The sequence below is a fragment of the Thunnus thynnus genome, chromosome 11, assembly GCF_963924715.1.
Source record: "Thunnus thynnus chromosome 11, fThuThy2.1, whole genome shotgun sequence".
NCBI classification, from domain to species: Eukaryota; Metazoa; Chordata; class Actinopteri; order Scombriformes; family Scombridae; genus Thunnus; species Thunnus thynnus.
Window position 1 is genome coordinate 461,943 of NC_089527.1, and position 11,335 is coordinate 473,277.

An 11,335-nucleotide genomic window follows, 5' to 3' on the forward strand; every position below is an offset into this window, starting at 1 on the left:
TTTAGAGACTTGTTAGAGCAGCCTGATAATAAGGAATTGCAATAATCCAGCCTAGAAGTAACAAATGCGTGGACTAGTTTTTCTGCATCTTTTAGGGACAGGATGTGATTTTTGTGATATTACGTAAGTGAAAAAAGGCAGTCCTTGAAATTTGATTTATGTGGGAGTTAAAGGACATATCCTGATCAAAGATAACTCCCAGATTCCTTACGGTGGTGCTGGAGGTCAGGGTAATGCCATCCAGAGCAGCTTTATCATTAGATAATGTGTTTCTAAGGTGTTTAGGGCCAAGCACAATAACTTCAGTTTTATCTGAGTTTAATAGTAGAAAACTGCAGGTCATCCAGGTCTTTATGTCGTTAAGGCATGCTTGGAGTTTAGTTAACTGATTGGGTTCATATGACTTCATTGATAAATAAATATAATTGGGTATCATCTGCATAAAAATGAACATTTATGTGTTTCCTAATAATATTACCTAAAGGAAGCATATACAAGGTGAATAGAATTGGTCCAAGTACAGAACCTTGTGGAACTCCGTGTCTAACTATTGTGTCTAATTATTAGTTAAATACTTTATTATTAAATATTTTATTATTAGTTAAATACTTTATTATTAAATACTTTATTATTAGTTAAATACTTTATTATTAAATACTTTATTATTAGTTAAATACTTTATTATTAAATACTTTATTATTAGTTAAATACTTTATTATTAAATACTTTATTATTAAATACTTTATTATTAGTTAAATACTTTATTATTAAATACTTTATTATTAGTTAAATACTTTATTATTAAATATTTTATTATTAGTTAAATACTTTATTATTAAATACTTTATTATTAGTTAAATACTTTATTATTAAATACTTTATTATTAGTTAAATACTTTATTATTAAATACTTTATTATTAGTTAAATACTTTATTATTAAATACTTTATTATTAAATACTTTATTATTAGTTAAATACTTTATTATTAGTTAAATACGTTATTATTAAATACTTTATTATTAAATACTTTATTATTAGTTAAATACTTTATCATTAGTTAAATACGTTATTATTAAATACTAATAATTAAGTATTTAACTAATAATAAATACTTTATCATCAGTTAAATACTAATATAATATTATATTACTAATGTAATATTATTATCGAGTCGTATTCAGCAGCTCATGACGCAGTTTCGAGGCTCACAGAATAAGTTTGAGTGTAAATGAGCAGTTAAAGGAAAAAAGGGACGTAACAGAATAAAATGTGTTTCTATAAAGTCTTTAAATGTTTAGAGACTGGAGATACGAGGTTTCCCCGCTGACATGAAGCACTTTATCACTGCAGTAGATACGAGGTTTTCCTGTCACGTGGACGTTCAGATGAACAGCGTTTTACTGTGTTGTGCTGTTAAAGTACTGAAGCATCATGGAGGACTACGGTCAGGCTGCGGGTCCTGGTCCTGCTGGACTCTGGTTTCAGGCTGCTGACAACCAGCAGAGACTCTGATCTGTGAAGAGGTGCATGCTGGGATTGGCTGCTAGTTCAGACTCTGTCAAAACAACTTGGACGGAGCTGTGTCTCGCTGTACAGCACAAATAGTGAACGGAGCTGTAACTAGAGAGAGAGAAGCTAACCTCAGCTAATCTCAGCTAATCTCAGGTAATCTCAGGTAATCTCAGCTAATCTCAGCTAATCTCAGCTAATCTCAGCTAATCTCAGGTAACCTCAGCTAATCTCAGGTAACCTCACATAATCTAATGTACATTGCATTTTGTAATTAGAGGATTTAAATCCAGAGTCCAGAGTGCTCACAGGCAAACTATCTAATTAGGTTTAATTAATAAGGTTTAATTATTAACATAATTATAAAATAGTTTTTTATTTGGTCTGTTGTGAGTTTGTTTATTGTCATTTTAACTTCTCTGTAAAGTTCATTCAGTGTGTTAAAAACATCTGTTCTATAAATAAACTGACTGACGATGTCATCAGCCTGAACTGAACCTGCAATAACCTTTAAAAAACACAATAATAACAACAACAACAACAATAATAATAATAATATAATAATAATAATATAATGTTTGTATTAACAATAACAATAATTTTTTTGTATTAAACAATAGTGAGAAAAACAACAACACAGATTTGGTAGAAATTGAAGAATTAACGGTGCTGATCACATGGAAATGCACGTTAAGGAAAACAGATTATAAAAGGAAGCCACATATGATTAAAAAACTATAAAAATATGAATAAAATGTAAATATAATAAATATGTGTGATATAAAAACAAAGCGTCCGGAAGGTTTGTAATGTGATATATCACGACAACATACCAAACTATCTGTAATTTATTCCAGTTTTTTACCGACACATCTGTCAGTGACCACAATATGTAATATATAATAACATCTTTATAACATTTAACAGACAAACATCTTTAAACTGAAAACTTTGTGATGAAAGTTGGAGACTTTGAAGACATGAAACTAACAACCTGAACTGTTGTTGACGGTTTAATCAATTTCTAACAACCTCAAGAGTCAAATGAAGCTGATAATCAATCAGAACAAGCGACTGCGACACCGAACGCCTCATCAGGACAGCTGCTGTGTTTTTTCACCGTTGTCAGCTGATTGGAGGTGAAGGCGTCGAGTTTCTCAGATTCTCTCTGCAGTCGTCACCGATCAACACCGATCAATCAACAATCAATACGCACACAACTTTACTCCTGAAAACTTCACTTTCCATGTTGGAACAAACCAAATAAACTCAGCTGATATTTACAGATTGGAATCTGGGCGACAGATAAGGCAGTGGCTGAAAATACTCCCCCCCCCCCCTCCGCCCCCCCGACCCCTGCGGTGTGATTGACAGCAGCATGTGGCACATAGCTGGAGGTGACAGTGATAGCCCTGCTGCTGATTCCCTTAAAAAGCCATCAGCCGCCCAGCTGACAGGCCACTGCAGTGCTATCAGCGGCTATTCTTGGCTTTTCTAAATCACTGCACAGTCTGCTGCACGCGGCCATGTCCAACATCACCCCAAAGACTTCCAACACAAAAACTCTGAAAGCCTCTGCGACTCTGATCCGAGGCCGGTTAAAGCTCAGGTCGGCACGGACCGGCGGGTCATCGCACACATGTGGGACACTCACCTCGGACTGATGGGACGGAGCCCAGACGACTCCAACCAGCAACAGTCTCCTTATCCAGAAAAGCTTTTCCAGCAAAAATCCAAGATGAGAACGGTCGAGCCTCAAAAACCCCCCCCCCAAATAAAACAAAACTACACAGTGAAAGGCCGTGTAGTTTTGCTTCCCCTCCACCCGAGGCGAGGCTGGGAATGCTCCAACTGCTCAGGAGGGCCCAGATGGAGGTTTAGGTTTTTATAGCAGGGGGGGGGACCTGCATCATCACCTCACCGACGCTCCCCATTGGCCCGCCAGCCACTCAGGGGGGCATGATGGGACATGGCAGCCATTTATGCAACCTCTGAGCTGTCAGTCAACCCCCCCCCCCCCCCCCATCAGTGTTGATCTGGCTTTGATTCTGATTGATCTGTGATCGTTAAAAAACATCTCAGTAAAAAAAAACACGACATTTGATTAGTGAAGATAAAGAGCTGCAGCTTCTCTGCGTTGCCGTGACAACACAACCCGAGTCATTAAATAGCTGCTGACCAAAAGGAGTCAGAGGCTGTCCCTGTCTGTCAACCCCCCCCCCCCCCCCCCCCACCACCACCACCAACCCCCAACCAGCCTGCTGTTACCACACAGGAACCTCACTCTCTTCTTCTACTGCTTTTATTCAGTCGCTGTATATTTACCACACTGTATTCAGTCAGTTTCAACCTCAGCTTCACGTAAACAGCACAGCCGCTCCGTCACCATGGTAACCATCATGAAAACAGCCGGCCGCTCCATCACCGGGGTAACCATCATGTAAACAGTCAGCTGCTCTGTCACCGTTTGGTAACAAGGTTTGGTAACCATCACTCAGCTGTCAATCATCCATCATGCAGTCTGCAGCTCAGAGACAGCAGCGGGACGGAGGATCAATCGGCTGATCAGCTACAGGAAGCTGATAATACTTCTAATAGTACTTTTGATAATATTAATACTATGATCCCCACAGCTCTGCGTCCTCCCTTCAACATGTGTGTGAACCCAGAGCTGTTCGGGGGAGGGGTTTCACAAAAGGTCACTTATCTAACTTAAAAAGTATTCACAGTTTATCTCCTCAAACATTTTCATTTCTACAGTTTGTTTAAAGGAAATAAGATTCATCAGTTCAGTTAAACTTCAGGCAGCGTTACGTGTCTCTCAGTGGAAGATTAATCTAATTTCTAGGAGACGTGTTTGGTTTTAAGACATGAACATTATTTGGATATTTATGAACGTGTACTGTAACGGCAGTGAATTTTTCTTGCCCATTTTCTCTTAAAATTTGGTTTGCACATCTATATATTAAGAAAAAAACTAAAAAACTGTAGTTTCAGTAGTTTCTGACAAACAAACATGTTCACCAAATCATTTCTGTTTTATTGGAAGAGTTACTCAACTGTTCTTCAGCTCTTTACTGCAGTAAAAGTACATAAGTATTATGAGCTTGATGTAGTTAAAGTATTGCAGTAAAAGTACATAAGTATTATGAGCTTGATGTAGTTAAAGTATTGCAGTAAAAGTACATAAGTATTATGAGCTTGATGTAGTTAAAGTATTGCAGTAAAAGTACATAAGTATTATGAGCTTGATGTAGTTAAAGTATTGCAGTAAAAGTACATAAGTATTATGAGCTTGATGTAGTTAAAGTATTGCAGTAAAAGTACATAAGTATTATGAGCTTGATGTAGTTAAAGTATTGCAGTAAAAGTACATAAGTATTATGAGCTTGATGTAGTTAAAGTATTGCAGTAAAAGTAGTGGTTTGGTCCCTCTGACTGATATATTATTATATATGACATCATTAGATTATTAATAGTGAAGCATCAGTGTTAGAGCAGCATGTTACTGTTGTAGCTGCTGGAGGTGGAGCTAGTTTACACTACTTTATATACAGTTAGCTAGTTTAGTCCAGTGGTTCCCAACCTAGGGGTCGGGCCCCTCCAAAGGGTCAGCAGATAAATCTGAGGGGTGGTGAGATGATTAATGGGAGAGGAAAGAAGAAAAAACAAAGTTCTGATACACAAATCTGTTTTCAGTTTTTGGACTTTTTCTCTAATCTTTGATTTTTGCTGAAATATTGGATCATTTGAACATTTATTGAAATGAAAGCATGTGAGAAGTTTAGAGGGAAAAATCACTATTTGGTGGAGCTGTTAACAACTCATAGACATGTGAAATGTGACCCCGACTACACACTGCTTTTTGTAAGACGTCAAAAGACAAAAAGGTTGGAAACCACTGGTTTCATCTTTAACAATGTGTTGTATTTTAAAAGCTTGTTATATTATCCATTGTGTCAAATCTTCATCTGAAAAGTAACTAAAGCTGTCAAATAAATGTAGTGGAGTAGAAAGTACAATATTTCCCTCTGAAATGTAGAAAGTAGCATCAACTGGAAATACTCAAGTAAAGTACAGGCAAATTGTACCAGCATAGCTGGCGCTGTGCGTATATCTAGTCGGTACCGCTCCACCTCCTGCACACCAGGGAGGTGATGTTCCACGTCCCTAGAACTAGTTTACGATGTCCTGGATCAGCATGCCTAGGTCCCTGCCTGTTTGGCAACGAGCTCACAGTGCAGCGGCTCCATGTTATTTCTTCTTCATGGGAAGACCTGGCCACCAGATGCTCGCCAGCGAGCTCCCAGGTCTGGCTCCAGGAGGCTGCCCCGGTCTCCCTCTTCTGTGCGAGGTTCCCACACTCCTGAAATTCCACTTGGTTGAGGTCCATGAATCGTTCTTGGTCCGGACCCTCTGCCTCAATAAGGTGACGATTCTTGGAGGGAGAAACGTTTACGTCCTTCTTTAATGCTTTGCTTCCTGCTGATGAGGCTGTAACCTGCGTGATTACAGGGACTGAGTCACTTTATAGCCACTGAACTTATATTGTGGTCCAGGCAATTTGCAAAGTTTATTTTATTTATTCATTCATTTTATTTTTCTAATTTATGTTTTTACCTGATTCCATCTGTGCCTCCTTGTATGTTACGTTACTCTTGTAGTTAGTAGTGGTCAGTATGTGAGTAACGGTTCTGTAATATGTTACACTCAGGGTTCATTCCCTCTACTGGGAGATGCTATCTCTATCACATGTGACTTTTATGATTTATTATTATTATTATTATTATTATGTATTTTTTATTTAAATTTTTGTTATTACTATTATCCTCTCTGCTGTTGCCAGACAGTTGTGGGGGGGGGGCTATTGTTGTTTGGAAAATCCTGTAACTGCTGTAAAATTTGAATAAAAATATCTTCCAAAAAGGGAAAAAGAAGTAAGACAGACAAACATTGTAGGAGGAAACACTGACATCTCTGAATTTCATACACATGGAAATCTTTAGAGAAGCATCAACGGTTTATTTATATTCAGGACATTTTACAGAGTTGGCTGTTCGGCTGGTTTAATTGGTAAGTTATATAGGTATATTTAGGTTCATATAGCACGTTCTTAATTTGCAAAAAGGGAGGTTGAGTTATTTCAGAAATTTCAGCAGTTGACTTTCCTCCTTTTATTCTACTTCAGTACAGTTTTGACGTGCTTGTACTATAATATATATATATATATATATATATATATATATATATATATATATATATATATATATATATATATATATATATATATATATATATATATATATATATATATAAAATTGAAAGTATGGCTGTATAAGACCAACAATACAAATTAATTTTAACCTCCATCTCTGGGTGTTCTGATGCCCAAAACATACAAAGCTTTCAGCACTGAGAGAACGGACACCTGACTCACTGAACCTTTAGAGGCATTTTGTTGCAAGAATCATGAGTAAGAACAAGGTTGTCTTCCAGGTGGGCGACCAAAACAAATATCTATATCAGTTAATTATTACATGGTCAAACTTTATGTTCATATTGACATTAAAGAGCTTGCTGTATAAATACACAACATACATCATTTTAAAATGAGAGACATGTTCTTGTCCCTCCATATTTTGTGATTGTTGCAGCACAAAATGACAAACCTCATGTGCCGTTTTCAAATCAGTGTCACGGAGTGAATGGACCCAAACACCGAAAACCTTCTTTATTCTTGCGATGGTCAGGACAGCACAGAACAAAAGAATGATCCAACAAAACTCAACTGAAAACCAGACCTTAAATACAAACTAAACTAATCAGACAACGAGGAGCAGGTGACACAGGGCAGGCTGCGAGCTGATAGGCTGGGAGGAGAACGAGAGCGCAGGTGTGAGGAGGAGCACATGAACACACAAGAGGGAAACAGAAAAACAAAACACAGAAAAAAACTATAAATCACAACCCAGCATGAATCAAACTGAAGCACACAACACTACAAGCTAACTGAAAATGCAGTCCTCTAAACCCACCACCCAAACCATAACAAGCAAACCCACATGACCAGAGGGTTTTACTACGAAGCCAGTTCAACATGTCCAGGCTTTCTTTGTGTGTTCTGGCTCCACAAACCCTGAACTCTCCGTCAGAGATCAGTGGTATCACGACGGCGGATATGAACTTTGTTAACTCAGGCTCTGTGTGTCTCCCCATAAAAAGGGGAATTTGGCATCATTTGACTCTTTTTCCGCACAAAATGGACCAATCACGTGTCGCCTGCTTCAGTCAGGAGGAACAGGTCATTATAACGGAGAGCTATGAAGAATATAAATATATTATCACTGTTGCTGCAAATAAGGAGAAAGATGAATGCTGGAAGAAAACTGCTGATCGTGTAAATTTGTTAATTAAAACACTAATTCATTAATTTATTAATTACGTAATTAGTTTATGTACTTATTTTACCACTCAGTGCCTCCCACATCAAAAGCTCTAAAACTTTAAACTTGATGCAGCAGATTTAAACATTAAACTGTCTGATTCTGTCCCAGAATGAAGGATCAGTGGAAACCACTTTAGATTCTGACCAAAGTGATATTAATATTAGAGATTTAATATTATCTGTGATAAATACCAATAGACTAATCAATTTCATTTTATTATTTTTGTTCAAAGTATTTCTTCATTAGTTTTTTGTTTTTTATTAGTTTTTTTATTATTTAAAATACAGTTTGATATGTTGTAACAAAATCCCACAACAACCCAATTTACAATATGACATCAAATCAATGATAAGTCTGATAAAAGAGTAATCAATATTCTAATCGGTTCTAATAGCTGCAGTAGCAGCAGTGTTACAAGGACGGTTTATTATTTACACTTTATTGCCGATTTAATTTAATCCGAAACTCAGATCATAACCTGCTCCTGGTTAACAGAGAGTTACCATGGCGATGTAGCAGGTTAACAGAGAGTTACCATGGCGATGTAGCTGGTTAACAGAGAGTTACCATGGCGATGTAGCAGGTTAACAGAGAGTTACCATGGCGATGTAGCTGGTTAACAGAGAGTTACCATGGCGATGTAGCAGGTTAACAGAGAGTTACCATGGCGATGTAGCTGGTTAACAGAGAGTTACCATGGTGATGTAGCAGGTTACCAGAGAGTTACCATGGTGATGTAGCTGGTTAACAGAGAGTTACCATGGCGATGTAGCTGGTTAACAGAGAGTTACCATGGCGATGTAGCAGGTTAACAGAGAGTTACCATGGCGATGTAGCAGGTTAACAGAGAGTTACCATGGTGATGTAACTGGTTAACAGAGAGTTACCATGGTGATGTAGCAGGTTATCAGAGAGTTACCATGGTGATGTAGCTGGTTAACAGAGAGTTACCATGGCGATGTAGCAGGTTAACAGAGAGTTACCATGGTGATGTAGCAGGTTATCAGAGAGTTACCATGGCGATGTAGCTGGTTAACAGAGAGTTACCATGGTGATGTAGCAGGTTAACAGAGTTACCATGGCAATGTAGCTGGTTAACAGAGAGTTACCATGGCGATGTAGCAGGTTAACAGAGAGTTACCATGGCGATGTAGCAGGTTAACAGAGAGTTACCATGGCGATGTAGCTGGTTAACAGAGTTACCATGGCGATGTAGCAGGTTAACAGAGAGTTACCATGGCGATGTAGCTGGTTAACAGAGTTACCATGGCGATGTAGCAGGTTAACAGAGTTACCATGGCGATGTAGCAGGTTAACAGAGAGTTACCATGGCGATGTAGCTGGTTAACAGAGAGTTACCATGGCGATATAGCAGGTTAACAGAGAGTTACCATGGCGATGTAGCTGGTTAACAGAGAGTTACCATGGCGATGTAGCTGGTTAACAGAGAGTTACCATGGCGATGTAGCAGGTTAACAGAGAGTTACCATGGCGATGTAGCAGGTTAACAGAGAGTTACCATGGTGATGTAGCAGGTTACCAGAGAGTTACCATGGCGATGTAGCTGGTTAACAGAGAGTTACCATGGCGATGTAGCTGGTTAACAGAGAGTTACCATGGTGATGTAGCAGGTTAACAGAGTTACCATGGCGATGTAGCAGGTTAACAGAGAGTTACCATGGCGATGTAGCTGGTTAACAGAGAGTTACCATGGTGATGTAGCAGGTTAACAGAGTTACCATGGTGATGTAGCAGGTTAACAGAGAGTTACCATGGCGATGTAGCTGGTTAACAGAGAGTTACCATGGCGATGTAGCTGGTTAACAGAGAGTTACCATGGTGATGTAGCAGGTTAACAGAGTTACCATGGTGATGTAGCAGGTTAACAGAGAGTTACCATGGCGATGTAGCTGGTTAACAGAGAGTTACCATGGCGATGTAGCAGGTTAACAGAGAGTTACCATGGCGATGTAGCAGGTTAACAGAGAGTTACCATGGTGATGTAGCAGGTTACCAGAGAGTTACCATGGCGACGTAGCTGGTTAACAGAGAGTTACCATGGCGATGTAGCTGGTTAACAGAGAGTTACCATGGTGATGTAGCAGGTTAACAGAGTTACCATGGTGATGTAGCAGGTTAACAGAGAGTTACCATGGCGATGTAGCTGGTTAACAGAGAGTTACCATGGTGATGTAGCAGGTTAACAGAGTTACCATGGTGATGTAGCAGGTTAACAGAGAGTTACCATGGCGATGTAGCTGGTTAACAGAGAGTTACCATGGCGATGTAGCTGGTTAACAGAGAGTTACCATGGTGATGTAGCAGGTTAACAGAGTTACCATGGCAATGTAGCTGGTTAACAGAGAGTTACCATGGCGATGTAGCAGGTTAACAGAGAGTTACCATGGCGATGTAGCAGGTTAACAGAGAGTTACCATGGTGATGTAGCTGGTTACCAGAGAGTTACCATGGTGATGTAGCTGGTTAAAAGAGAGTTACCATGGCGATGTAGCAGGTTAACAGAGAGTTACCATGGTGATGTAGCTGGTTACCAGAGAGTTACCATGGTGATGTAGCTGGTTAACAGAGAGTTACCATGGCGATGTAGCAGGTTAACAGAGAGTTACCATGGCGATGTAGCAGGTTAACAGAGAGTTACCATGGTGATGTAGCTGGTTACCAGAGAGTTACCATGGTGATGTAGCTGGTTAAAAGAGAGACACCGTCATGACATTGAAAACCCTGCAGGCTCAACACACCTCGCCAACCCACTAATCTCGCTTCGTAGTGCAGCCCTCAGAAGGACCTGACAACGGAGGTGTAACACAGGAAACCCCGAAAAACACAAGAAGTCCAACAAAAAACAAAGTCCATTCAGGATGTGATGATCAGTCCAGTATGATTTATTGAAACCAACTGTATTAGATTTGCTAAGTGTACTTCAGACCAGCATTATTACCATATTTCAGCTTCACTGTCTATTAACGTTCAATGTGTTGACCCAACAGGAAGACGGCAACTTTGTCACCCGCTCCACTGATGACGAGTGTTGCATTTGGGCAACAGGAACAAACGGTTCATATGCATTTCGGATTGTTCTGCAGAAGGACAACAACCTGGTTATGTACACCAAAGAACACAAGACAGTTTGAGCCTCTGACACCTGCTGACGCATGGCCTGCAGCACTACGATGCGCCTGACTTTCACAAATGAAGGTCGACTGGTTCTTGACAAAGATGGAGAGACTATCTGCAGCAAAGGAAAAAAATGGTAGTAATGACAGTGTCAGACTGAAGTCATGATGTGGCAAGAAACATGTGCTTTACTCTGAGATCCTAATAAAGAAATGTGAAATAAAAACACAGTAATTTATGGTTA

General features: G+C 39.0%; 1 protein-coding gene and 1 long non-coding RNA gene across 2 annotated transcripts in view; one reads left to right on the forward strand and one right to left on the reverse strand.

Moving 5' to 3' along the window:
* LOC137192195 (titin-like) overlaps positions 1-3,345 on the reverse strand; it is a 213,923-nt gene extending 210,578 nt beyond the window's left edge. Inside the window, exon 1 of the mRNA XM_067602711.1 lies at positions 3,165-3,345. The gene's annotated coding sequence lies outside the window, so the exon portion shown is untranslated. The remainder of the gene's footprint in view (positions 1-3,164) is intronic.
* Positions 3,346-7,245: 3,900 nt separating this feature from the next.
* On the forward strand, positions 7,246-11,335 carry LOC137192200 (uncharacterized). The gene is made up of 2 exons (XR_010930538.1): positions 7,246-7,811; positions 10,965-11,335. It is a non-coding gene; the product is annotated as an uncharacterized lncRNA (long non-coding RNA).